Source organism: Vicugna pacos, chromosome 10 (assembly GCF_048564905.1).
Source record: "Vicugna pacos chromosome 10, VicPac4, whole genome shotgun sequence".
Taxonomy (NCBI): domain Eukaryota; kingdom Metazoa; phylum Chordata; class Mammalia; order Artiodactyla; family Camelidae; genus Vicugna; species Vicugna pacos.
Window position 1 is genome coordinate 19,068,625 of NC_132996.1, and position 26,818 is coordinate 19,095,442.

General features: G+C 38.7%; 1 protein-coding gene and 1 long non-coding RNA gene across 23 annotated transcripts in view; one reads left to right on the forward strand and one right to left on the reverse strand.

Annotated features, from left to right (window-relative positions):
* Positions 1 to 26,818, forward strand: part of DLG2 (discs large MAGUK scaffold protein 2) — a 1,735,130-nt gene that overhangs the window by 1,622,998 nt on the left and 85,314 nt on the right. The gene's annotated exons all lie outside the window — the stretch shown is intronic.
* Positions 3,983 to 4,764, reverse strand: LOC140698948 (uncharacterized). The gene is made up of 2 exons (XR_012076959.1): positions 4,715 to 4,764; positions 3,983 to 4,221 (listed from the first exon to the last, which is right to left on the reverse strand). It is a non-coding gene; the product is annotated as an uncharacterized lncRNA (long non-coding RNA).

Consider the following 26,818-nt stretch of genomic DNA (forward strand, 5'->3'; position numbering starts at 1 on the left):
GGCAATAAATGATGTGTTGAATGAAAGTCATGAGCCTTCAGGAGAGTTTAAATTAAGTTTAGCGTATTCTGTTTGCTAAAGCAGGGAAGTACGACATCTATTTTAGAAAGAGCTCTATCTGAATAATTCATTTATGTTTAATGTTTGATTCCCCAGTGATTCTAATAAATGAGTTTTAATGTGTATAAGAATCTAACATTTATTGAGTAACCAATATTTGAGGGTCTCTGTAGGTCTGTCGCCTCATTTAAATCTCAGAATTACCCCGTTGGGAAAGTATTATTGAATCCAAATGCAGATGAACAGTCTAAAGCTCGGGCAGGGGAAGTAAATGTTGGAGGGTTACACAGTTAAGTGTTAGTGTCATTTTGATTCCAAAGTCTGCAGTCAAAGTTGTACTTAATTATGCTTTCTTTTTTTAATTGAAGTACAGTCAGTTACGATGTGTCAGTTTCTGGTGTGCAGAACGACGTTCCAGTCATGCGTGTACATATATATCAGACTTTTCTACTACGTTGTCACTAACCTGATTTTATTCAGTGAGCAGTCATATTCTGATTGAAATGAGAAGCTATTACATATCAAACAGACCCAAATATGTGCTTGGAGTTTGCTGTTCCATCTTTCACTTTAAGATGGTGCTCAAGAGTTTCTGAGACGATTTTCCACAGGACAAAGTAGAAGATGATAACTTCTCTGAACAAAGAGCCAAAGAAAACAGTCCAGGTATGGAGCTGAGAAAAGTACTGCAGTAACAGCTGATCTAATTTTTTCCCTTCTCAGAAATACAGAATTAAACATGCACCATCTTGTCCATGCAAAATACATGTCTCCTGAATTGATTTTGAGACGTAAATTATTTCCCACCCTGGAGCAAACATTAGATCATTACAGACAACCTCGTCTTCTAGACGCAAATAAGGAGCGTCAGACCATGGCTCCAGGCTCTCTCAAGCTCTGGGCGAACTTTGTGAGTCTAGTCAAGCCATTTAATTGCTCTGTGCCTCAGTCTCTCCAGATGCAAAAGGAAACCAATACTACTTTCCTTCTTTGGGATGTTATACAGTTCAGCATAAGAGATGTCAGTGCTTTTAAAGGTAAAATATTCTGTACAAGTGCAGAGTTCATTTTTATTTTATCTGTCTGCTGGATGGAAATGGAAATGTTTATCTTTTTTCTTTTATTTTCTTCAGCAAACATTCATTGAGCACACAGTGTGTGCCGGTGGAGGGGAGGCACAGAGGTGAATTAGGTATATTTCCACTCTCAGCTCAGGATCCTGCTACCCAATATGTGACAAGCCTATAATGCTCTCATGTATGTCATCTAAGTTAATCTTTATTTAACTTTATGAGACAGGGATATGTCCATCCACACTTTCTGGAAGTGACTGAAATGGGACACCTCAAACTTGGCTCTCTTTCCATCCTCTCAGAATTGCTTCACTATCTCAGCAGAGAAAACAGGTTTATTCATAACGAGCTTCCGTATGAACCTGATTAGTACAAACTAAGAGCTATGGGAGTTAGAGAGGAGAGCAGTGCATTTTAGACTAGGTCCACATCCCCAGAGTGTATTCTCAGAAGAAGAAACGTTGGAAATAGACTTGAGAATAACCAAAACAGACAGAAAAAGAGGGTCATCCTAGATAGCAGGCGGAGCATGAACCAAAGTGTGGGGTTGGGCAAGTACACAGTATGTCTGGGAACAATGACTATATTGTGATTAAAATATGGAAACCGTAGATTAAGTATTTTTTTAAAAGGAAGCTTGGGCTGATGTGTGAAGGATCCTGAATATCCTCTTAAGTAACCTGGGGCTCCCTCTAAATAGTGAGGAGTTTGAGCAGAGCGCCAGATTAAAGATGGGCCAGATTTCAGGAAAAGAAATTAGATGGGTTCCATGCAGCTGAGCTGAATTCAAATGGAAAGGCAGGTCTGCCCCTTCCTAAACTATAGTAACTGATGGAAATTCCTAGTCAGTGCCTTTAGATAGTGATGGTATTGAGTTTCTCAGCTTTTCACGCTATAAAGGTATTTAGGCAAATTCTTTTATTGAAGTATACTGAATAAGGGCCCCGTCTAACTAAAGGAGATGTAATCATATTGGTGATTTAGAAATTACCCAAATGCAGTGGGGAAAATGGATTATAGATGGCTGAGATCAAAGGTTGGAAAAACCAACTGGGGGCTATGACAGTAAGTAATGTAGGCAAAAATTAAACAGAACCTGTATAAGGGAGAAGCAATGGGTAAGGAAGATTCAAGCAACATTTATAATTAGATTCAACACTAGTAGCACATTAGATTTGAAGGAAAGGGAGAGATCAAAGATGAGCTTCATAAAATGCCTACCTTAATACCTGCAAATTTCTCTCCACCTGAATAGCATTTTGATATAATCCCTTATAATGTGCTTATTACAGCGTTATCTCTGCCTTATCAAGGGCATAGCTGTGATATCAAGGGCCAGCAAATTGATAATGGCAGATTTTTTGCTTTTTGGGAACTTCTGTCATTCATTGTTTTCATTAGCTTCTTCTATAAAATGATACCAACAGTATTTTATGTGGAGTTGCACTTCAGTTAGATAATGAAGAGGTGGAGAAGCAGCAAGGTAAGCAGATCAAGTCTGGGAAAATGTGAGTAATTCAACTGGCTGTAGATCAGCCTTAGACCACATTAGTAATAGCTCTTCCTACTTCCCTGCAAAGTAACTTGGGTGGGGAAAAGAGCCACAGCAAAATCAGACCAAACAGGTCAGTGTAATCGTGGTCACAGAGCCCCTTGTGCAGTAACATCAATTAAAATGCTTGTCTTCGCCATGAATTTGGGTCCTTGGATGGATTCTTGAAGGTGAGAAAATGGAAGAAGACACCCAGTTCGTCTCACCTAGTGCCCAGAATTTAGTAAGTTCTCAACAGTTGTCCTCAGTTTCCTCATCTGATCGCTGTGAATGATGACAGTCCTTGCACAATAAGATTTTGAAAATTGTAAAAGAAAGGCACACAAAACATTCAATACAATGTTTAGCGCAAGACCATTTAAAAATGCTTTCACTAACAGTTGAAAACTATGTGTGCAACATGTTCTACTTCTTTTAGTACCCCATAGCTGAGGGAAAACTTACTCCATACTGCCACTTACATCTGAGAAATCAGAAGACCTTGAGAAAGGTGATTGTTTCTGTAAGTAAATATATTTATTGCTTCTCACGTTTTCTTGCTCAGAGGCAATTTTAAATATATGATGTAATTTATATGAGAACTTCTATAGTCCAAATGAGCCCTTATCCAATATACCTCGGTAAGAGAATGCTAAATACCTGTAGAGCAGGAAAAGCTGAGAAACTCAATGCCATCACTATCGAAAGGCACGGTGAATCTCATCAGTCACCGTGGCTCAGGAAGCAGCAGCCCTACTTTTTGATTTAAATTTGGCTCAGCTGTGTGGCGTCCACCTAATTTCTCTCCTGAACCCCAGCCCAGCTTTAAAGTAGGAACAAGTTATGAAAAATCACAATGGAAGCCCACATGCTTTCTCTGAAAAACTCTGTACAAACCTTCCGAGACCAACTGTTGCAGTTCTTCTGGGAACAGACATCCCACAGTTCCTTGGTAGCAGCTCGAGAGTTAGAAGCAACCCGAAGACCATCTCTTCTTGTGTGAGACTTCCTTCCCATCCGATTCGTAAATCCTCCCCTAGCATCCTTTACAGACGGTTTCACTTCAAGAGCCCCTTTTCTTAGGGAATTTTCCCAGTATCTAATATAAACCTCAACTGCTTCCATCTAAGACAATATAACCTCTAATTTTATGCTCTTTGGACCAACTGAATTTTCTGCAGCATTTTGCCAGCTTAAACACGATCACGCATTTGCAGTATCTGTGTTAACTGTAGCGTGGTGTATAAAATTACTTATCTGAGACTGCATTAACCAGGCTAAGACCATGATGCCGTAATAAACAATCCTTAAACCGGCCTAACACAACAAAAGTTTATTTCTCACCCACACTACACATCGAATGGGGCCTGAGGCACAGCCCTGCTCCCTGGAGTCACTCAGCGCCCAGGATGATAGAGGTGCCACCGTCTTGTAGCTGCACCATTGGGAACAGGCTGCTTGATAGTCACGGCAGAAGAGAGAGGGTTGCATGCTCGCACATCCACTCACAGACCTTGACCAGAACAAGCCGCAGGGCCCTGCCCAACTACGAGGGGCCTGAGAAATAAGAGGAACCCATAAATATTTAGTGAGCTGTGAATGTCTTTTTCAGAGTATTTTGTCCAGAGTAATAGAATCAAAGAGCCTTAAATTTTTTCACTTCCTTTTTTAATCCTTTGATTACTGTTATGCTTATCTAGGGTTACCTCTGGTGTGTAATTATATTTTATTTAAGTGGTCTTTTGTAATGGAATGTATCTAATTTTTTTCCAATGTCTATACCTCTTTTCTTTTTCTCCCCCAGCTTTATTGAGATATCATCACATATAAATTATATAAGTTAAAGGTATACAACATGATGATTTGATATACGTATATATTGTGAAATGATTACCACACTAAGATTAGTTAACACCTGCATCACTTAATTACCTTTTTGGTGTGTGTGGGGAGAACTTTTAAGATCTACTCTCTTAGCAATTTTCAAGCATGCAATACAGTATTATTAACTGTAGTCTCTGTAACTGTACATTAGAGCCCCAGAACTTACACATCTTATGACTGGAAGTTTATACCCTTTGACCACCTTCACCCATTCCCCCACCCCACCCCTGGCAACCACTAATCTACATTCTGTTTCTATGAGTTCACATATAAGTGACATCATACAGTATTTGTCTTTCTCTGTCTGACTTATTTCACTTAGCATAATGCCCTCAAGATTCATTCATGTTGTCACAAATGGCAGGATTTCCCTTTTTTGTGGCTGAGTAATATCCCATTGTATGTTTATGCCACATTTTCTCTACCCATCCATTCGTCAGTGGACACTTGGGATGTTTCTGTACCTTGGCTATTATAAACAATGCTGCAATGAACCTGAGGATGTAGATATCTCTTCTAGTGACTTCATTTCCTTGGATATGTACTCAGAAGTGGGAATGCTGGATCATATGGTAAAATAGTCCTAACAAGGACTTATTCAATGCCACATGTAGAAAGGGGGTTATTTCACAGTTTTCCTGTCAAATGAATGACTGCACTGTTTTATTGTTTCTTCCCTAAGCAATGGGGACATTAGGACCTAAGAACGTTCTATTCGTATCCTTTTATCTGGGCAATTTTATGTTTGTACTTTTACAAATCTCAACCTCAGACTTGCCAGTACTGAATTTCCACCTGGTTTTCACAGATTATTCCTCTGTATTAACTACCAATTCTAATCCACGATCTCCTAGTAAAAGCAGCAAATTTAATGTTGTGGATGAGAGACTATTAGAGCTAAAGTGGCTGCTTAGAGCCAAAGAGTAAGAGAGAATTAAAAAAAAAACCCATAAGCAGCAGATTTTTAAAAAATTCAAAGCGTAACAGTAATAGCAACCACATTCTGGAATGGCTGCTTTGTGTCAGGCACTTTACAGAGATCATTTTGTGTAATCTTCCCAACACCTTTGATGAATAGGTGTAATTGTTCCGAGCCACACAGCTCGGAGTAGAGAAGCCAGGATTTAAATCAGACCATTCTTTTTCTAAAATCTAATTTACTCGGGCAAGAAAAATAGCTCCTATGGGCATTGCCACGTTACCACCTTTGATAGTCACAGCCCGGGTGTGAATTCATGATAACAACACTGACGGGGGGTTAGGGAGGCGTCACAGGGCAGGGGCTAAGAGCACCAGCTTCAGAACGACATTGCCTGAGTTTGTGGATTTGAGTCCTGGCTCTGCGATTTCCTAGCTATGAGAGCTTGGGGGCAAGTTGCTCTTTAGCTTCTCTGTGCCTCAGTTTCCTCCTCTGAAAAATGTGAACAAAAGTAGTATCTTCCCTGTAGGTCTGAAGTGCAAATTACTTTGTTACTACAAGTAAAGCATTTAGAACAGTGTGTGGAACTCAGTGAATACTGGCTGCTAACTTTGAACTATGACCGGGTACCTTGAGGACATGGGTGAAAGGAAGGAAAGAAATAGTATTTTTACAGAGCCTAATATGCCAGTGTTAGATACACACAATTATTTCATTTAGTCCTCGTGGCATAGAAGAGCAAAGCCTGAGGCTCAGAGAAGTAAAATAATTTATCCCAGTGACCCAGCTGGTAAGTGGCAAAACCAAGCGTTCATTCCAGGTCTGTCTGTGTTGCAGCAGGAAGAAAACAGGAAAGTATATTTACTATGCTGTTTTTAATACAGCATGAAAATATTTCCGTCACATCAGCAAGCATATGGGCACAGAATGAAACTAAAGTTTAATCAACACAAGTACTAAAAGGCTGGCAAAGCCTTTTTCAGGCTCCTGACCCTGCTGTGTTCCTGGCCCAGGCAATGCCAATGCCCCACTCATGACTGAAGCAGAAGGGTGTGCATCCCCCAGGCTCTGCAGCTGTCCTGGGCCCCTGTCGTGATCTGGCCTTCCGCCTGATGCGGAGCACTTACTGAAATGCCATGCCCACTCTCGAACTCTTATTTCTTGAAGAGCCCTCTCTGGTTTCACTAGGGGGAGGTTGGTCTTAATTTACCCGTTTCTTTCTTTACCTCTTGACATTTTCTCATTTCTCCTCACTTTTCCCTTTTCTGCTCAGGCACTGCGGGCTTCCAAAGCACCACTTCCATGGTGCATAACTGTGCCATGGTCATGAGTTACCTTATTCTCTTGAATTTTCAAGCCTGGAATGTTGACTTTCCTGTTTCTTCTTGTTTGATTTGATAGCAGTAGATAAAGCTTCAGAATTTTAAAAACACAGCTAATAATCAATGCTTAGACATTCTCGGGGCAGGGTTGGGGGGGGCGTTGCCTTTTTCATTTGCAAAATTCAGCAGAAAATTACCATCCAAGGAATGATTTCAATCAGAAAAACATCCAAACGTTTCTTACTTCAACCAAACTTGTATTTCTTTGGCCTTGAGTCCTAGCTCCATGTCACAAGAGAAGATTGATAAATGAAATAGGAAGTAAGTAGAAACTAGTTCATACTGAACCATAGGGCAACAATAGACCCAGCTGAGATGCAGAGAGAGAGAGAAATCATAAACAGTGCAAGTATGTGGCTGCATCTAGGTACAGTTATAGTCAAGCTGATAAAGCTATCTGTAAACAGACCAAAAGTAGCAGAAAGGATTGAGGGTTGTTCCAGTGGTGCCTCCCCTGGCCTTGGTTGCGAGTTGTTAGTTACACCCCAGTCAATGTCTTCATCCTGTCAGGAAAGTCATCTTAGTCATTACTATTTTTAAAACTTGTTTCAATATTTGTATCTTCTTTTAAAATTCTTGCTTTATTCTTTGCTACTGCTGTTGTCATCATAGTGGTAGTTGAAGAAGAATATACTTTTTCCCTATAATATTTTATGGTTATAAAGCACCTCTACAATAACATTACCATTTTATCTCCAAACTTGGCTTTGGTGGGTTGGCCAGAGGGTAATATCTTCACTTTACAAATGAAGAATTCAAAACTAGTACATGATGTTCTCGTTATTTCTGTCCTAAAAGGTAGAGGAGCCACCTCACTGTAAACTGCTTAAAGGCAAGAATCATGTCTAACTTGCAGCTATTTTGTTTCTTATAACATCCAGTTCTGCGCCCAGCACCTGTTTTTGACTGAATGAGGGAACAAACTACCATAACTTGACCTTTGCCTGAACTAGTGATTTTGCCACCATCCCCTGGCCTCCACGCCTCCTTTCCCAAACTCTGCTTTCTAGCAAAGCTTAGTCTTAGACCAAGACACAATCTCTGGGGTGGCTCAGATTGAGGACTGTCCCATCCTGCTATTCCATTTCCACGCAGCAAGTTCCTCAAAAATCTTGCCTGTAGAGTTACATTTCTGTTATCTCTGATTTTTTTTTCCATTTGCAACTGGGATCTATCAATTTTCTATGATAGTCTCTTATTCATCACACAAGCCTCATTTATCTGTGAACGTTTTTCCAGGATGATGGTTCCTCGTCAACTGAGGAAACTTCCAGTATGTAACCTGACATTTGGTCAACTTCAGGAACCCTGCATTCTCAGAGTTACTACTCATGGCTTAAGGTATTCACTTAGGATTAAGATTCTTCTGGTTGAATTCAATACCTTTAGAGTGAGCCCTCTTTTATGCTAGCAGTGTTGTTATATGGAACTAGATCACTAACCCCTTTCCTATGTAACATGTCATGTAACATATTCTGAAAGCAGTGTAAATTCAGTCCTGTAGTTAGGTATCTACTCATAGATTCATTTACAAAACAGCTATTTTTAAGCACTACAGTGTGCTCAGTACTGTGTTAGGTGCTAGGAATTTAAAAATGAGTAAGATGGGGGAGGGGTACAGCTCAGTGGTAGAGCACATGCTTAGCATACATGAGATCCTGGGTTCAATCTCCAGCACCTCCGTTAAAAAAACAAAAAACAAAAGAGAGGAAAAAAAAGTTTAAAAGTAAAAACTGAGTAAGATAGTCTTCTATCATAGACCCTTGCTTACTCATTGTGGTTCTGACCCATCGTCTTAACACCTGGACAAGTGGCTCAGTGTTCAGAAGTCTGTGATAGGAAATAGAGACCTAGTTCATTTTATGTTCTGTTTCACACACAAGTGGCTTGATGCTGTTCTTCACAAGTACTCCAGAAATTTAATATTAAACACAGAAAAGTAAGCCCACCTTTTCATTGTAAACACTTCCTAGCACTAGGATTCAATTGTAAAAATAATTACAGATTTTTTAAAATGTTTCAAAGGCATCTGACCAGGCAGCCAGAATTATAATTCTTAAACACTAGATCAAGAAGTATATGTGTCAAAACATCTGAGACACTGCAGACACATTTCTTTTGACTTCTGCTTTTGAAATCTTACCTATTTTCCTTTAGTTTATAAAGCGTTGTTATTCCTTTATTAATAAAAATTGTCAGTTGAACTATTCCATGATAGGTATTTTGGTAGAGGCTGCAAGAAACAAGGTTACATAGGTTTTGTTCTCCAGAAACTTAACTGTTCACAAGAGGAGATGACTTGTCTTTAAAATCCCTACAATAAACCATATCATTTGGCTCGTTTAAGCCCATTCTTAACCCCAAAAATGAGCCATGATATATTGGGGCTGCAAGTTACCTTTGGGATAAACCACTTTAAAACTTCCATTTTATGGATAAAGAAGCCAAGGGTCAGAAGGTTGAAGAATTAATGTCAGACCCTAGAGAGTAAAAGGCAAAGGGGGGTCTAGAATCCATTTCTCAGTTGTGTGGTTCGTATTCCCACTGCACCTCGCTGCCCCTGCTGATGGCACAGTGGATGACACTGCCCAAAGCTGCCCTGACCTGGAAGCAGGCTTTGATAACATTTGCCCAAGTAAATGTGCACATGTGCAAGGGGGTGGCAGGGCAGGCCATCCTTTCTGAAACAGATCTGCTCCATCTGACATGGTTAGAGGTTAAGAAGTGATTTCTGACTTTTCAACATTGAACATTTAGCATTCAAGGGACATTTCTTGTTGTATGCCAAATAGCATCTCAACAACTGGTAGCTGAACAGAATGGAGTATTTCCATCTTTATTTAATTGGTGTGCCTTGCTTAAATGGAACTCTCAAATGAGAGATCATGCAAATTAGCTTCTGTGCTACTTTCTGGTCCAACTGCACTGGAGTAAAAAGAGCAAGAGCTTTGGAACTAGGCCCCCCCGGGTTGGTGCACTAGCTGTGAGACTTACCTGTAAGTCACTTTGCCTCTTTGAGCCTTAGCTTCTTCCTCTGTTAAGTGGAAGTATTAAGGACTTCCCTTGCTAGATTGTTATAAGCAATAATGCTAATAGTGCATCTCTGTCCCAGTCTCTGAGCTGGGTGTTTTCCAAGCATTATTTCTCTATAGTTGTATAATAAAAGTAAGGCAGATGGCAGACTGTGTGGCACAGAAGACTATCGCTATGCTTCCTTATTACTAGTTACCTAATCTTCCCTTGGAAAACTGGCATTATCACCCCATTTTCTTTGAAAATCAAAATTTTATTTACTAAAGCCTACAGCAGATTTACAAATCCAACAAATACAAGTGATCCATTGATTATATTTCTGGAGGAGGTGGGCAAGCAGGGGTGAGTGGTAGCTGTGAAGCAGCCTGTTATTTCACAGATGAGCCGTGGGCATCCCTCCCCTTCTTGTGAGAACCCTGAGGGCAGTGACAGTGTCTTAACCCATTACTGCATTCCCAGCACCAAGCACCATGCCAGGGACCTGGTAGGCATTTGGAAAGTGTACAAAGACTTGAATTGAAAAGTTTCTTTTTGGCTATCAGATCCTCATCCTTGGATCAGAAAAGTATAGAGTCTAATTGGTGATACAGGGTGATATTCTAATAACCTGGGTCAGGACAGCCTTGGAACCAAAGCACAATTAGCAGAGGCAGTAATCCATGTGGTTGGTGGGGTCCACACCTTGGATCTTGGAAGAGTCCAAGGTCAGAAGACCAAATCCAAGCACATCAAAATGAGAATTGGATTGTAAAATGGAGTGCCTAGTATGTAAGACACTATAAACCTAGTTTCACTTGCTATTCTTTTAGGGTTTTCATTTGATGTTAGCAGCCTTAGGCAAGACCAGGCTAGGATCAATACAGGGGGCTCATTTGAAAGAACAATAGCTGTTCTCTTGAAGGTGCTTTTGTTTTGAATCACAGAGTCTTACTGTTTATAGGGAGGCATATCCCAAACTCAACTTTATATAATTTGAAAACTTCCACATAGGGCTTTTTTTCCTTTTCAATTTTCATTTGAATTAATGGACAAGGTTGGCGGGGGAAAAACAAAAAGGTCCCTCTCTAGAATCATTCTTATTTCCACTTTTGGTAATAAATTATCACCTGTAGTAATAAAGCTAGTTAATATTATCTGATAAACACCTTAATTCAAATTTAAGGTAGCTCTTGAGTGTTCTTGCAATGACGTATTTTTTAGCTGAAATAATGTTGTTTCCTCTGGACATTTATTTAGAGTCGATTCTTCATCATAAAACAGAGCATCTTGCTTACAGAATAATTATTAAACTCCCTAACAATGTAAATCTCTGTCCTTATTCTCTAATCTGAGCTTTTCCCATGGGGAAGGATTCTTCTCTTTAAGGCAAGAGTTCCCAACCAGATTGTCACAGTTCACTGGTTCATGTCCTTTTGTTTGCAAATGATTTAAAAAAGAAAAAGCTCAGTGGGTTTAGGCAGAAAGTGAGTTGTGTGTCTCACAGGCCAGACGGAAGGGCAGGATTGAAACTGTGTGTCAGGAACACAAACCTGGCATATGCGTGCCAGCAAACTCTCTCAGCCTCCCATGTCGACTGCTTTTCACTTGGGCGCTTGATTTCTCTAACCGTGGACAGATTTGTCCATGAACTAGGAAATATTTCTCTCAGAGTTTCCAAGTTGCGCCTTTTTGCTTCCTGCCACAAGAGAAAGGTTGTATTCTGCTCGCTGTGATCCCAAAATGAAAGAGAGAAGAAATAAGGCAAGAAGGAAGGAAAGAAGGAAGAGGCGAAGGAAAGAATGAAGGGCGGGAGGAAGGGAGAAAGATTCGTGGGAAAGAAGGAAGTATGGGGGGAGGGAAGGAAGGAGAGGGAGAGACAGAAAGAGACATAAGGGGAAAAGGAGCTCTTTGATTCCCTTGGCCTTGGCCCTGACTGGGTGCCCTTCCACAGAAACCAGGGTGCAGGTCCAGATAAGACACAGCAATTCCTGTGAGAATTTTAATGTTGAGACTTGGAGATGGGCTCAGTATATCATCCAATGTAATGTGTTACTATTCATGAAATAAGTTTTATAGATTTACTTTCTTTCTAAATTGGATCAGATTTGAAATTACTCTTCTACCGATAACCTTTTCACTTGTTTATTCTCCAACATGGCTCTCTCAAGTAGGAGAGAAAAGGCAGCGCCTACCACCACTGCAGGGCTATGATGACCTGGCCTCGGGCTTCATGGACACAGAGTATCTACCTTTATTTGCTCTAAAGCCTATCAGGGAAAAGTGCTCAATAAATGTTTGTTAAATTAATTATAAACCGGGGTCACATTTCAGCCTATGATGAGCAATTTTTCGTAATAGCTGTGGTATTTAGCAGTTGTTTTAGGGGGTTAAGAATTATTATTTTCATAGTAACTACCTCTTCTTTTAAATTTTAACCATCGGCATATGTTTTAATAAGGAGGAAAATAAGTGTGAAGAATCCAATTTCATCTTTTTGTTTTGTTTCATTTTTTTTTTTAACTGAAGTGTAGTTGATTTACAGTGTTAGTTTCGGGTGTACAGCCAAGTGACTCAGTTATACGTATATATACATGTACCAACTTCATCGTATATATATGTACAGTATTGCTGCAGCTATTTCTGTTAGTAATGACATAATAAAAATTGCCAAATAGATATGTTAACACAAATGAAATCTGCAGGAATGATACTCAAAAATAACAACAAACATGGAGAAGTTCTATGTATTGTCATTTTAAAGGCATGTAAGTTGTAGCTGTTTTTCCTTCAGTAGCACATGCTTGCCATATTTATTTTCTTTTTAATTCTTGTTTCTTGTAAAATAACCATTTTTTAAATCTTTAAGTATCTGCTTTCACTTTACATATGCTTCTAAAATGCTTTATGAATAATACAACATATTTAAAAGTGCAAAAAGTCTGCAGAATAAGAATGAATCATTTGTATTATTTTTGTCTTTCTTTTTTCATTTTGGTCAAAATCTGGAGACAGCCCCTGGAATGTGACGTACTTCTGAATGTCATCCATTACGCTGGTTTTGTCAGAAACAAAATTGCCACAACTACATGGTCTAAGGAAAGGATCGTGTCAGAAAGAGGTAGTTTGACAAAGATCAAATAGGAAGTGAGAAAAGTTGAGCAAACAGAGCAAAAGTATTATATAATTGCACCAGTTTTTAGAAGTGGAGTCATTTCTAGACTTGAAATTAATGTATGGAAAAAATGTAACTTTTTCCCCCACAATAATCTATTGGCATCCTTGTTTTATTACATTTCATGGATATTGTAGTTTTCACAAATTGAAGGTTTGGAGCGACCTTGTGTTGTCAAATGATGGTTAGCATTTTTTAGCAATAAATTATTTTTAATTAAGGTATATACATTTTTTAGACATACACTGTTGCAAATATAATTAGACTACAGTATAGCACAGACATAGCTTTTATATACACTGGGGAACCAGAAAATTTGTGTGACTCACTTTATTACGATATTTGATTTATTGAAATGGTCTGGAACTGAACCTGGAGTATCTCCAAGATATGACTGTACTGTCCTAAGTCTAAATGTCTTACATTAGGAATTTTGCTTGCCACACCGTATTGCTTCATTAACTGAGCATGAAGAAAGTGCTTATCCTTGAAGTTTTGTGGAAGAGAAGCGAGAAGCCTCTTTCCTGTCAGATCACTGTTATAGTTGAAACAGGGAAAGAAGCCCAGGACCATGTTGGTCAGAGAAAAATCAAAACATACAGGAGGCAACAGGGAAGGAAAACACAGCAGGGAAAAAAGAGATTTGGGGTGTTGGCCAGGTTTTTGATCAATGCTAACTCTACTGCTAACTGCTTGCATGGTCCAAGAATGTTCTTTGTATGACTTGAATCCTTGAGACTTGTTTTATGACCCAGACTATGATCTTTCCTGGCAGATGTTTCATATGCACTTGAAAAGAATGTATAGTTGACCCTTGAATAACATGAGTTGAATTGCGTGGGTCCACTTATACGTGGGTATTTTTGAATAAATATAGTACCTGTATTTTCATTTTATAAATCTTTAACTAAATGCAGGGAAAGCTTGTGTTCAGTTAGAGATACAATATGTGGAATCAAAAGGACTAGGGCTTGAGTCCTGATTCTATCTAACCTATTTCAGCTTCCTGCCCTTTGGAGAGTCATTTATCAATTCCTTTGTTTTTGAGGCAGAGGTAGCAGTATGTGTATTTTTGACTGCACAGGAGGTTAGCACCCCTAAGCTCTGTGTTGTTCAAAGGTCAGCTGTATGATGCTGCTGTTGGATGGATTACTCTATAGATGTTAATTTAGTCAAGTTGGTAGTGTTCTGGTTTGGTTTTATGTGTTTTGAAGCTCTGTTATTATGTGCATAAACATTTAGGATTGCTGTGTCTTCTTTATGATTTTGCACCATTATCCTTATAAAATTATCTTCTTTATTGATGGTAATATTCTTTTCCCTGAAATCTACTTTTTCTAATATTAATATAGCCACTCCAGCTTTTTTTTTGTTCAGTGTTAGCATGGTATACCTTTTCTTATACTTTTAATTTTAACCTATTTGTGTCTTTAAAGTATGTTTCTTATAAACAACATATAGCTAGATTTTGCTTTTGTATCCATCTGATATTCTCTGCCTTTTAACTGAGATATTTAGAACTTAACATTTGATGTGATTATTAATATGATTAGGTTTGTCCAGTCATCTTGATACTATTTTTTTGTTCTCTTTTTTCTCTTTTTCTACCTGTTTTGGGATTTATTACATAATTGTTAAAACTCCATTTCATCTCCTTTGTTAATTTATTAGCTAGAGCTCTTTTTGTTGTTGTTATTTTAGTAGTTGCTTTAGGGTTTATATTACACATTTTTAACTTATCCCAGTCTAGTATTACCATCAAGTAATATTATACTATTTCATGTGTAGCATTAGAACCTAACAAAGTATAGTTCCACTTCTTCCCTCCAACTTTTGTGGTATTGTTATACATTGTGTGTGTATGCATGTATGTATTTATGTGTATAAAATTTTAAACTCCTTGATACATTGTTAGTATTTTGGTTGAACCAGAGATTTAAAGAGGTTTGAATAATAAGAAAAAACACTTACATATCTATCCACATGCTTACCATTCCCAATGCACTTCTTTTGTGAAGTCACAGGGTTTCATTTCATTTTCCTTCTGCCTGCAGGACTTCCTTTACCATTGCTTTTAGTGTGCATCTATTGCTAATGAATTCTTTTAGCTTTCTTGTGTTTGAAAACATCTTTATTTTGCCTTTATTTTTGAAAGATATTTTCTCTGTATAAAGGATTCTAAGTTGACTCTTAAACTTTGAAGATGTTACTCCACATTTTCTTATTTGTATTATATCTGATGAGAGGATCATTGTCATTCTTATTTTCTTTGTTCTCTCTGCATAAATGTGTCTCTTTTTTTCTGGCACAAAGATTTTCTCTTTTTTACTGGTTTTAAGCTGTTTGATTATGATATATCTTGGTGTATTTCTTTCCATAATTCTTATGCTTTTATAGTATTGAGTTTCTTGGATCTGTGGGTCTATAGTTTTCAATAAAATGTGGGAAATTGTTGGCCTAGATTCCTTCAGATATCTTTTTCTTTCCCTCCTTCTGTCCTCTTTTTCAGGGATTCCAGTCACATGTATATGAGGCCACTTGAAATTGTCCCACTGCTCAGTAATTTTTTTTTTATTTTTAAAATCTTTTTTCTCTGTTTTCTTTGGATAGCTTCTTTTGCTATATATTCATGTTCATTAATCATTTCTTTGACAGTGTCTAATTTGCTGTTAATCATATCCAGCATATTTTTCATTTCACACATTGTTGATTTTATCTTTGGAAGTTCAGTTTGAGTCTTTTTATAAATATCTTTCATGCCTCTGTTTAACTTTTTGACCATCTGGAACATGGTTAAAGTACCCTGATGTTCTTTTCTGTTAATCCTGACATTTATATCACTTCTGGGTTGGTTTTGATTGGTTAATTTTCTTCCTCAGTGTGGGTTATATTTTTCTACTTCTTTGCCTCCTTGGTAATCTTTGACTGGATGTCAGACATTGTGAATTTTACCTTTTGGGAGCTGGATATTTTTGTACTTCTGTAAATACTGAGCTGTGTTCTGGGATGCAATTCAACTATCTGATCCTTTTAAGTCTTGCTTTTAAGATTTTTAGGAGCAACATTTAGTCTAGGGCTAATTATGTCCCACTATTGAGACAAGACCCTTCTGAGTATGATGCTCAATGCCCAATGAATTGTGAGATTTTCTAGTTTGGCCGGTGAGAACTGGCATATTTCTAGACCTTTGTGATTGGCAAGTACAGATCACTCCAGTTCTTTCAAATGGTTCTCTCCATGGCCTCTGGTTATCTCCTCACACATACACATGCCAGTCAGTACTCTTGTATATACTCAAGGGTGTATATATTTCCAGAATTTTCTGCATATTTCCAGAATTTTCTTTCTGTGTCACTGTCTTCTTTCTGGTACTCTATCCAGCAAACTCTAGTCATGTTGTTCTCCACAGAGTCTCAGTTCCATCTCTTCAGCTGATAGAGTCTGCCAGGCACCTTCTGGGTTCTTTTCTCTTTACCTGGTGGCCTGGAAACTCTCAAGGCTTAGCAAGCTGGGCAATTACAGGGTTTATCTCATTTGTTTCCATGTCCTAAGGATCACTGTCCATTGCCTGATGTCCAGTGCCTGGGAAAATAGTATCATTTGTCTGATTTCATTTCCTTTGGGTTATTTGAGGCAGGAGGTAAATGTAATTTGTTACTCCATTCATCTTTCATGGAAATGAAAGTCCCTTCTTATATCCTTAAAGCTGAAAGCTACACACCACATATCGCATATGCCCTTGCAGCTGCCATGTTTCTAGGCTGACTATCAGATGTAATTTAGGCTCAGCCAATTATATGCACTCAGCCAAGCCTTGGAATATGGAAATGAGTTGGAAGCTTTACTTCTTTTGCATATTCTATTTTTTCTGGCAAGCGCAGTGGTCATAGAGATAAGTTGCGTTTTCTCGACTGTGTTATCAGAATTTCCATGGTTTTGTCTGTAACTTCATGCATGTCAAGTGGCAAGGCTCAGGGCATCCACTTTTCTCTTGTGCTGATCTAGGAGCTATGTCATGTCCCTGGAGCCAAGAGCTTCACTGGTGATCTACTGATTCCTGGAGTGTAGACAAGATGGTGTATTCTTGGAGACAACAGTTCTGGTGGTGGGTTCTTATGGCAGAGTAGCAGCTTGTCCATCAGCTTTGGAATCACAAGAGTTTGATTCAGTTCGAGGTAAAGTGAACCTATAACACCCTGATTGTTCTGCTTGTTCAGGGCCACATGAGAGTGTACAGGCACTTATAAAGGTGACTGGATCTTATTTAACATATCCTCATGAAGCTGTTCCCATAGAGCTGTCCTGTTTAAACAGATGGCCCTGCTCTCCTACAGCTTGAAGAATTTTTCAGACAGGATGAATTTCTCTGACTGATTTGCCCAGTCCTTCCATGTGACCTCTGTCTTAGCAGAGATCTTCCTAACATCTCACTCTGTTAAGCCAGCTTCCTCTCCAGGCAATATTTTCTCCTATTTCAGGTGATGTGCCCTCTGTTCACTCCGAATCTCCGTTCTCCCCTGTCTTGCTGCCTGGCTTATAAGGATGAAAGGAAGCAGCCTTGGATTTGGCCCTTTCTGCCCTCTTTATTGCATCATACCCTGGAAAAAATCATTGTATAACAGAGTTTGTACCCCAGATCAGCATTTCATCCAGAGTCTCTTGTTGTGTGACTTAGTCAAGTCACTTCACCACTTCACCTCAATGTCTTCACATGTAGAATGGGGATAAAAACATGAGGGGATAAAATGAGGTACTACAGGTAAAGAACCTGACATATAGCAAACTCTCAATAAGTGGCCATTACTGTTTAGACTTTTTATTCTGATACCTAATCCGTACTCTTTCCACTTTTCTGTACTGTTCCACTTGCCATGTACCCCCTCATATAAGGTTTCTGACGGAAAAGGTGTCAGAAAGAAATAACATTATGATTTATAATGGCTTTTCAGAGACTGTCTTAAGAATTTAGATGTACCTCATTCTTTAAACAAATCAAATTCAGAACAAAAAGCAGGGAGTAGAAATCTTTCAATAGCAACCTACTTTACTGTACTTAAAATAGATTTTTAAAAAAGAATTTATTGGTGACTTTTTGGGAATATTACTGCTCAAAGATAGAAAAACCTGTATTTCAGATCTTTGAGTAAGTCTGATAATCACAGTTGAAACTGGGATGTTGTGAAAACCAGCGTTACTCCTTTGTGACTGCGGCAAGCAGTTTAACTCTTTCTGGTTTGTTTTCTCATTAATAAATAAAAGAAACATGAAAGGAAGATGATGATAGAAGTGGGGCTTCTGCCTAAACCTCTCAAGTCCTCCAGTCATCAGCTTACTTGTTTGTCTTCCCCGTTAGACTCTGCCTTACTTATCCTCTCAGGCTCAGCACCCCAGCACCTAGGACAGTGAATACTTAGCCCATGGAAGATACTTAATGTTCTTTGGATGAGATAACATTTATAGTTGAGCAAATCAAGACACATAAAGGCCAAAATCTTCCCAGCAATATATGGTGGAGACGAAACCAGATTCCCAGTCTTCCAGCTCTTTCTCCACCATTCTTTTCACTCTATTACTGCTTCTGAAAAGGAGTGGCCTCAAACAGAAAGTTAAAAGCACTTTCATGAAAACTTTAGCTTTAAGCCCATGAGGCCACTGCAAAGAAAACCGATGACTTGGTGAAGTCAAGTAAATATTCTACTTTGGAATCCACTCAAATATGACTCATCCTTGCGCCTCCCTTCTGAGGTTGTACATATTGAATTATGTCATACCTAGTTTACTCCAGGCTCACAGTGAGTCACCCAAAACTTGAGAATCAGATGGCTTCTTCCTGTTTATGTCTCCCTGTTTCCATTTCTAGAAGGTAATACTTTTCAACTGCATTTGCTGTTCCTGGGCAAAAATCACTAGCCCTTGAGATAGAGTCAAGATAAGGTAAATAGCTCTTCCAAAGTATTGGCACAGCAATAAGACACATACATACTTTATAGTGGTGATAATAATGGCCCTTACTAGCCACTTAGGCACTGTTTTCAGAAATTTGTGTACTGCATTTCATCTTCTCTTACATAAGCCTCACCATTTGATGAAATAAATTATGAACACCTACTGTGAGATGTTCATCAGTTACTAGGAGGCGTTTAACAGATTGGGTTTTTGATGAAAGAATGTTCCTAGCATTGCTCTTAGCTGTTAGTCTCGTTGGGCAGACTGGTCTAATATACAGGCGGTTAGACAGAAAGAGAATGGTTTCTTAACACTGTTGTGCCAGGCACTATGTTAAGCATCACATTTAAGAGTGTGTGTGAGTGTGTGTGTGTAGCTCCTCACAGAAACACTGTGAGGTTCTTTAGATGATCCAGTGTAGACAGGGCTAGAATTTAAGTCTGGTCTGCTTGGCTCTTCCAACTCTATCACATGGCAGTTCAGCCAACTGAGATCAGAAAGGAATGTGGAGGGTGGGGGACAGGAGTGAAATTGTCAGAAGACACCTGGTAGGAAAAAAAAAATCAAAGATGAGTTGGACCTTGAAGAATGCCATTGGGATTAGATGGGCAGAAAGGAAGAGATTCTGGACAGGTCAGCTGGGGCTTAGGCTACTGGACAGTCACCCACAGACAGGACAGAACCTGCCAACCTGTTTGGAAATGGACTTCACTCCTCTGTGCCCAGAATTCTTTATCATTGTACCCAAGGTTTTTTATTGGATGTTTCTGTTCAACAGCTAAGCAATTATCCCTCAGTTATGATATAATACCCAAAAGGTGAATTTTAAGCCACACTTCTCTTATGTACTCTTACACTGAGAAATTACATTTCTAGGAAAGTCACGTTGTACTAAAACTCAAGTGTCGCAGAGATTGCAACCCACAGCACTAAAAACACCATTAGTATTATCTTTATGCATTTGTTTGTGTATATATACAATATCTCTGCAAAAATATAGAAACTTTCATCAGTGGCTCATTCAGGGAAGGAGAACTAGATGTTTGAAAATGATTGGGAGGTAAAAGATTTTTCTTTCACTGTATACACCTTAAATTTATACCATATGAATGTATTAGTTAATTTATAATTAGTAGCAAAATTTTACGTGTTTCATTTGTAAATAAAAAGCATTCATGTTCTTTAAAACAAAACAAAATGAAACAAAAACGTTATTAATTACTGAGCAACAAACAGGGCTTCATGAGATGATGCTGTTACTGCAGAAAGTTCTCTCCTTGGCTAGTAGAGGCCCGCCGTGTGGCCTCGTGGGAGCAGGTATACTCTTCCGGCGTGGAAGCCAGACTAGCTGAAAGCCAGTCTCGCTTTACACTAAGTAAATTGAGTATCCTTGAATACGTCTTCTGACTTGGTAAACTACTCAATAGTACTGCTACCTAGGAAATGTCCGAGTTGCAGTAAACCAGTGTTTTCTAAGATGTGCTCTTCAAAGTCATTTGTTACAAATGTTTGTGAAACAGTTGCGTATCGTGCACCCTTCTTGTAGATTCGCAATGCAAATCGCTATTTAAAAGGCTCTGAAGGGCCCCGTAGTAAACAAACATTGTTTAATCCAACATTAAAATAGTTACTCTATGACAGAACACACTCTGGGAAATGTTCCACTATGTGCTCTGCATTGAACAGAGATTCCTACCACTTATGAGAAAATTCAGTTTGCTTTAAATATGATTTGTAGGTTGTATCTATCATATTCTCAAGGTTCCTGAAGATTTAAAACTGCATAAGGACTTTGTAAAGACCCTGTTATACTGTCTGCCTTTTTCTTCTTCTCAATTTTCTGGATGCAAATCAAAGTGTTTGATTTGATTTGGCAGTGAGGTAGGGGAAGGAGGAGGTATCATGTTTTGGTTCGCTTGCTGAATAACCAGTTTGAGAGGTGAGTTAAGGATGCAGCCATCAACCCTTCTGAAGGCTTCAGATTACAATCTGAACCGATTCCTCAGCACAGTTATAGTAATGTAACCTCTGATGAGACAGAGTACTAAAGGTGACTTCTGGGTTTCTCAAGATCAAATAATAGTTAGAAATGGTTAATATGATAATTCTATGATGAGGGATCTGTGCCAGGAACTATGTTCGTCACTGGTGGTACCATATTCATTAGGATGGATCCCTGCCCTTGAGGAGCTCCCAGGCCAGTGGAGGATACAGATACCAGCACAATTACAACTCAGTTATGTAAATTCCTTAGATTAGAGTGGGTATGAAGAGCAATGGCAACTTGAAATGAAGTTCCTTGTATGAAGAGCAATGGCAACTTGAAATGAAGTTCCTTGTATGAAGAGCAGTGGCAACTTGAAATGAAGTTCCTTGTGGACTGTAACTGAAAGATATTTAATCAAGTCGCTTTCGTCAATCCAGTCAGTTCAGAAGCAAATAAACTGTTCTCATGTTTGTAGCCAATTACCTGTCTTGGCTACATAATGATGATGACGGTGTGGAAAGGGAGGCATTATGAGTCATTGTGAGAGATGGAGCTATTTTGTTTAATCGTTGTGGAAAGATAATCAACCCTCTCAACACAAAAATTAATGCAGACAATCTTTGACTTATATCACTGTAAAAAAATTTTATCAGTAAGTGAGAGGATAGGTCCCTCAGTAAGGTCCAGAAGCACAGGTACCAGGCTTCTTTCCTTTCCAACCCTAATATTACCTGCCAAATAGCAGAATTTACCCCAAGGGATTCTGGTTCATCATCTCAGGTTAAAGAAAAAGAGGACTTAGCTGCCAGAGTATAACGTCTTCAGTTTCCAAGTGACAACCTTGAGAAGCAGCGAGGCTTGAGAAAGGCCACCACAGTGATCAGGAAGAGAGTTCTGTCTAAGATCTAGGGCTCCTGAACTCCATCCCAGGGCATCTGTCTTACTCCTGCTTGGGTGTCTCAGGACACTTGTTTACAATTCTCAGCTATTGAATTTCATGTTTTGCGGAAATAAGTGGTTGGGTGGAAGTTAAAAACAAGAATCACAAACTAACATCTCATCTTGTCACAAGAGGACAATCATCCACTTTAAGATTACAGTACCCAACATAAATATAGCTGCCAGTGATTTTAGCATAGAAAGCCCCCTACCACACACATGATTTGGATCACCTTACTAATTTCCAAGCAGTTTCCAAGAATATACTGGAACTGGTCCATGGTGAGCAACCAACAAATTCTGGCCAATAGACCAAATATCTACTGTCTGATAAATTAAATCAAAACAGTGAATCATGACACTATCAGTTTTCTCTCAGGCAGAAGTATTCCAAGAACCCAAATGCCAAGGAGACAGTGCAATGCTTGAGACTAATATTGAAAGGAGGTGTCAAGATAAGATGAGTATTATTTTAAACAGCAACCCTGCACTGTGCCAAGCAATATCTCATTTAATCTCCACAACCTCTCTATAAAATAAGCTCTCTTTTTGATCAGATGAATTTGGACTCAAGATGAATAACCTCTCTAGACTTTAATTTCCTTATCTACAAATCAAGGATAATGATAAAGACCTACTCCCTTGTAGGGTTCTTATGAGAATTCAAATAATGACCATGAGCTGCATGGTAGAGAGACATCACATACTAATTGCTTAAAAAAAAAAAAGTAACTTTTAATATGATTGTTACTCACCGAACCCCCTCGTCAAGTTTTACAGAAGGTTGTATTTTAGAATTTCTTCTGCAACTGTTACAATACAGAGAGCAGGTAAGATGAAGCAAGAACTTTCAAAATTGGATGAGACTGCCAGGATGGCAGGGTAGAAGGATGCAGTGCTCACCCTCTCCCACAAGGACAGCAAAACTACATCTACATAGAGACGAAATCTCACAGAATACCTACTGAACTTTGGCAGGATATCTCTTACAATTGGAAATACAAGGAAACCCTCACAGAACTGGATAAATAACAAGTTTCTACTGTGTAGCACAGGGAACTATATTCAGTATCTTGTAGTGGTCTACCATGAAAAAGAATATGAGAATGAATATATGTATGTATATGTATGACTGAACTCTTATGCTGTACACCAGAAATTGACACAACATTGTAAACTGACTATGCTTTCATTAAAAGAAAAAAAGAAAACTGCTTTCAAAATCCTTACTTACAGCTATGTTAACACTTTAAGTGATTTTTCTTTATAAAGAAACTACGTCAGAAACATCCTAAACTTCTGGGTTTATTTGAAAGACCTTTCACAGCTTCCAAGTTTCAAAGGTAAACCCAGCAGTAAAGAATTTGGGGAAAAATTACTGCCAGCTCCCCATGTGGAGGGAACAACCCACTACCAGGGTCCTACCGACCAAATGCAGATTAGTAAGGTGTTAAAGAAATGTGAAGAATTGGGGTCTGCTATGCAGATTTAGTCCACATTAGTTTATCCTTGATTTTTAATTAGAGCAAAAAGAAACATGAAAGAACACAGTTTTTGGAGAAAAGGAAAAAGACCTGCTTAAACGTCACCAAACTAAGGTCCTCATGTTTTCCTTAGTTATTTATTCTTTAAATACACTGAAGGCACAGATTGAACTAAATTGTGCACTCATTTGCACAGAAACAGTTAAATAAATAAAATAATTCTACTGGCATAACAATAAAAATAAACTAAATCCTATCATTTATCCTGCTCTTTAAACATTCTTCTCATTATTCAAATAAAAGCCTTAATAGTGATTGCTAGTTATAGCTTGTATTTCTAGCTCAGGCTTCTTTTAGGGGTCTCAGTGAACTGAGTGTCTGTCTGATCTAGTATCTTCACCATATGACAATTCCCCAAGGCAGAGAAGGGTAAGTGACAGCTTCCTGGGGCATCCATAGGGTCAACTGTGATATTTATGTGAAGAAAAATGTTGCAAAGGGTAATTCTCAGTGTACCATAAATGCTCCCTAGTGCCAAGTTCACTGTGGTCTAGGAGCGAGGCCCAAGGCTTTAATTCAAAACTAATGTTTGAATATTAACTGAACCAATTATGGGCTGTGTGACCTTTAAGTCACGTCAACCTTTAGAATCTCAATTTTATTATTAGAGTTCTCTATTAATTTGAGTGAGAAGGGTGGAGGGCCACACATGGCTTCAGTGATCAACTCTGGGCTAATAAATTTGTCTCTAAACCTGACTTGCTTATAAATATAAATTCTCATTTCTAGCCACCTGCTTGATTTCTCCACTGACCATATCCAAAGCAAACTTCAGTCATCGAATCCATGCATAAAGAATAAATGGCAACTGTTGTCCTCAAGTCCACCAAAAGACACAGCAGGGTTGTGAGATTGTGAGAGTAAGTCTCTTCACCTACAGAATGACACCCAGCCTCCTCATGAGGGCTTTCGAATTCCTCCATCTACTTTCCAACCTCATTTCCCACCACATACCCACGCAGACTCAGTAATCTCCAGGAGTTCTGGACAATGGATACTTCTCTAAACCCAAACATTCTTTTGTAACCTGATGCTTTTGTTTATTCTGTTTCCTCAACCTCTAATGCTCTTTATTTTCGTCTCTTTTTTGGCCAAGTCATGTGCATTCCTTGAGGCTTGCTGCAAACACCACCTTTTCCATGAAGCCTTGTCTGACCATTGAAATTAATGTTACTCTTTCTTCAGTTTGTTCAGTAGCATGTTACTCATCATTGTTTTATGCACCCTTTACATTATGCCTTGTCTTGTTATTATTTGTACACATAACTCTTTCACACATTAGACTAGTATCTCATTGATGGAAGGGGCCAGATTTTACACACACACACACAGCATCCAGTACTGGTTTTTTGCATGTAGTAGGTGGTCATCTCATGCATGTTAAGCATATGGATGTTAACATGAAAGTAGGTGCTTTACTTGGTCAGTCATCTCCTGAGATCTAAGGATGTAATCTTTCTCTCTGGGACAGAAGATGCCCTCAGAGGCAGACATACAGTGGACAGTGTAGTCATGAGAGACAGACAGATCTGGGTTCAATTTCTAGCTCTGCTGTTTGCCTGCTGGGTGACCATGATCAAATGACTTAATATCTGTGAACTTTATTTTTTTTTCAATATGTAACCTGGAGAGATTAAATAACAGATTCACGGCGCTCTTTTATTCAATGCCTACTGTAATGGCTAGCCAATGGCAGGTGCTCAATAACTGTTAATTTCCATCCTCATTTTTTCCTCCTCTTTTGAACCCAGTGCTATCAGATATAGATAGACGAAGGCTTCTTTACCTGGGGAAAAAATACGTAACTGGTATTTTCGAGTCATATGTCAAAAAAGACTGACAGAAGATAGTAATAAAATATTTAAATAAAATTTAAATGAAAGAAAATAAAAACTTCTAACAGTTTTATCAAAATAACATTATTGGCTTAAAGCCACCAAAAGAGTTATTTATCAAATGTATCATGTTTTGAAAACAAGGAAGAGACAGAGAGAAAGAAAGGGAACATAATAAATCCCAGTGGGAGACATTGGACTAAGTAAAGGACTACCTCTTGAGCCAATTTAGAGAAATCATGAACTCTGTGACTTTACCATGAAATCACAAAAGCCTACGTCTCTGTGGATTATCAAACAAATTACTTCACCCAAATACATGTTTCTTCCCCTATTTTATAGATTTCATATCCTTTCCCTGCTTGGTGTCAGTAACTCCATTTTCCCTAACTGATGAAATGAAATTGAAAGGGCCCCTTGTGGATATTCCTTCCTGCCAGAATTGATCTAAATCTGTCCTGGGCTATGAGACTCTTCCTTGCCAGACAGTCTGCCTTGATTAACTTCACAACAAGTTGGTTCCCTTAGGATGCTCACCCATCTGTAAAACAGAAAATCCTTCTCCCCACTACCCCAGATTACCAGTCTGCAGGGCATTTCTTCAAAACCCAGTACCTGCTCTGTTTTGGCAATTTTGATGGGAATCAAGCATTTGTGTTGCCTAATTATTCCACTGCCAGTTGCTGTTATGCCCGAAACTCAATGATGAAATATCTCTGAGCAACCTAAGCCTGTTGATGGGTTGCGTTTATCATTTCTAAACATTGACTCAAGGCAAGAAGCATAGCAGCCAACTGTGTGGTCGTGATGCAGAGCCTAGAGGATTAATATTTCTTTGATGCTTGTATCAAATATCCCTGCTAAAATCAGAGGTGATGTGAGGTTCCTAAAGACAAATAAAATTCTAGCTTTAAAAGTTATTGCCCAGCACTTGGGTTACAAAACCTTTCCTCTTGCTCTGTGGTTCAACCCTTGACACTCTCAGAAGCAGCGTTGGTTCGTACAGAGTATGAGATCCAACCAGTCCATTAGAAGCAGGTGGATGAATAGATAAACAGCAAGTTTCTTCTGTATAGCATAGGGAACTATATTCAGTATCTCGTAGTAACCTATAATGAAAAAGAATATGAAAACAAACATATGCATGTATATGTATGACTGAAACGTGATGCTGTACACCAGAAATTGATACACTATTGTAAACTGACTATACTTCAATTAAAGAAAAAAAAAGAAGAAGTGGGTGGCTGCAGAACAAGGGTCCAAGTGGGCCCTTGGTTTCCTCCAAAAATTGTACTGTTTCTACTGTTGCATTTAATAATCTGAATATAATTGATTTGCTGACAGTGTTTTCTTACCTACTAGACTCGTACACTGTGTGAGAGCAAAGACACTATCTTACTTATGTTTACGTTCAACACTAAGCACAGTATGAGGGACACTGACGAAGCACTTAATAGGTAATGGGACCTGGGTGAGAAGAGAGAGTAGACAGAGAAGAGTAAAGGATTGGGGAGCTTGTTCCAAGGTGATC